This window comes from Corvus brachyrhynchos, unplaced genomic scaffold (assembly GCF_000691975.1).
Source record: "Corvus brachyrhynchos isolate BGI_N302 unplaced genomic scaffold, ASM69197v1 scaffold101, whole genome shotgun sequence".
In the NCBI taxonomy this organism is placed as follows: domain Eukaryota; kingdom Metazoa; phylum Chordata; class Aves; order Passeriformes; family Corvidae; genus Corvus; species Corvus brachyrhynchos.
In genome coordinates, this window is record NW_008237239.1 from 22,748,672 (window position 1) to 22,750,920 (window position 2,249).

The window sequence follows — 2,249 nt, forward strand, 5'->3', positions numbered from 1 at the left end:
CTTTCCCTTGTAGAAATGCACTCTTGAGGACTGTTGCAAAATGTGATCGTGTTGTAGAAAACTTCTCATCCCTCCCCTGCAAAGCCCTTGCTCAGGGAAAGCTGTAGCATCAGAGTGGCTCTGGGCAGCACTGCTTTCAGTGCAGCCAGAGCTGATGACAAGGTTTACAAAGCACAGCAGCAAAAACCTCGCTGGTGATCAGTGTCTTCTGTCAACTGTGGAAGTCTCAGTGTCGCCAGTCTTAGCTGAGCATTAACATACAGCCCTTGGAACAAGGGGAGTGTAGCTGAAATACAGAGAAATATTAGTGTCATTAACACGTTGTTTAACTGGGCCTGGAAGGCCTGGTCCATGTCAGGCCTTTTGGGTGGTGGAGATGTTTTAATAAAAGGGGAAAACTGTGCAGGGTTTAATGTTTTGGGGGGGGAGAAGTTGGTGTTTGAAATAGCACAGATTACTGCTTAGTTGTGTTTTGTTATTAGTTTCTTTAGTTGTGCCTACAGTGCTTTATATCTGTCTCCCGTAGCAGCTTTCTTTGGAGCTGTGCAGTATGGAAAGCTCTGACTGAAGTGTCTTAGGCCCTTTGGGGGCTATGGGGAGGGAAGGCTGTTTAAACAGCCTTTCAAAATGACCTGAAAAGGGGGCTGGAAGTGCAAGCTAGGCTTTGTATTTTCTTTTTTCTTTTTTTTTTTTTTATTTTTTTCTCTTTTTTTAGCTCTGCTACAATGTACATAGAAAGCCCTGAGGAGAATTTCTAAAGCATTTCACTCAGTTTGTTTCTTCACTTAGAAACTGGCTTTTTTCCCCTTGAGCACAAGGGCAGCATTGATTTTATTTATTTGTGTATTTAAAATTGTTTAATAACATGACCTATATCCTGCCCCTCTCAACCTGCTAGAGTGCCTAGTCATCTGAGTTCATTAGCAAATTAAAAACACAAATTAAACTCTATTCTATGTCCCAAGATATGCATATTCTGTATTTTGTAGAATCTTTGGTTTCACCTAGGTGCTTTCAAAGAGTTGCATACAACCAGGCATAGCATTTTGCATTACTGTGCACTGTGCTCTTGGCAATATGTTTAAGATGTGACACAAACTTAGCCTTGACTAAGATACACTGTTTATTTATTTTGAAGCTCAATGTGCAATTTCATATTTATTTATATATATAAAAAGGGAATTTTGTTTGGTATAAGTAGTAGTAGATACCGTTATCAAAGCCAAACCTATGTAAAGAGTCTGGTCCATGAGCAATTAATGTGCTTGTGGTTCATGATAGTATCTCCACGCTTACATTTCTTGATGCAGAAGCTTTAAAATTCACTGTGGTCCAGAGATCTAAGAAAACTACACCAAAAAACCCACTGCTGCTGCTTGAAAAAAGCTTTCAGGGGTCAGATGGTGGAGGGTAGGACAAGACAAGGAGTTTGTTAGGCAACAACCACCCACTGTCAGGGGTTTGTTGGCTTTCCCTGGCGCTGGGTGAGAACAAGCGAGACCTTGACCTTCAGGCCTTGGGCTCGGTGAGCATTTCAGCTGCCTCCTGGGAGGAGTGCCATGGACGGTAACAGCGGGGCCAGGGCTGGCTGTGGTGGGATTGTTGTGATCCCTTACTCCTCCTGAAGCCTCACCTTTGCAGTTGTTTGTCAAAAGCGACGACAGGGAAAATAGGCACAGTTTAGCAAAAGGCTGTTATTTAATGAAGGAGGATGGATATAATATAATGGGATTGTTTAAAGACTTAAAGCTAGCACAGCTACTTTGGGGTGACCCTTTGTAACAGCCAGCACTTCCACCCCTTCCCCCCCACCCTGAATTGCCAGTCACCCATTCCCCCTCATCCCACATCATAAGGACAGGGAGCTGCTGGAGCAAGTCCAGAGGAGGACCATGGCAGTGATAAGAGGACTGGAGCACCTACCCTACGATGACAGGCTCAGAAAGTTGGGGCTCTTCAGGCCTGGAGACCTCATAGCAACCTTCCAGTACCTGAAGGGGAGCTCTAAGGAAGCTGGAGAGGGACTCGGTCAGGAACTGTAGTAGTGATAGGACAAGGAGTAATGGGTACAAACTGAAAGAGGGGGAAATAGATTAGATATTAGGAACAAAGTCTTTACTGGGAGGGTGGTGAGACACTGGGACGGGTTGCCCAGAGCAGCTGTGGCTAGCCCAGCCCTGGAGGTGTTCAAAGCCAGTTTGGAGGGGGGCTCTGAGCAACCCGGGCTAGTGGAAGGTGCCCGGCCAGTG

At 45.1% G+C, this 2,249-nt stretch overlaps 1 protein-coding gene across 1 annotated transcript in view; it reads left to right on the top strand.

Annotated features, from left to right (window-relative positions):
* The window catches only part of LIN9 (lin-9 DREAM MuvB core complex component), a 58,134-nt gene that overhangs the window by 16,689 nt on the left and 39,196 nt on the right, over nucleotides 1–2,249 (top strand). The gene's annotated exons all lie outside the window — the stretch shown is intronic.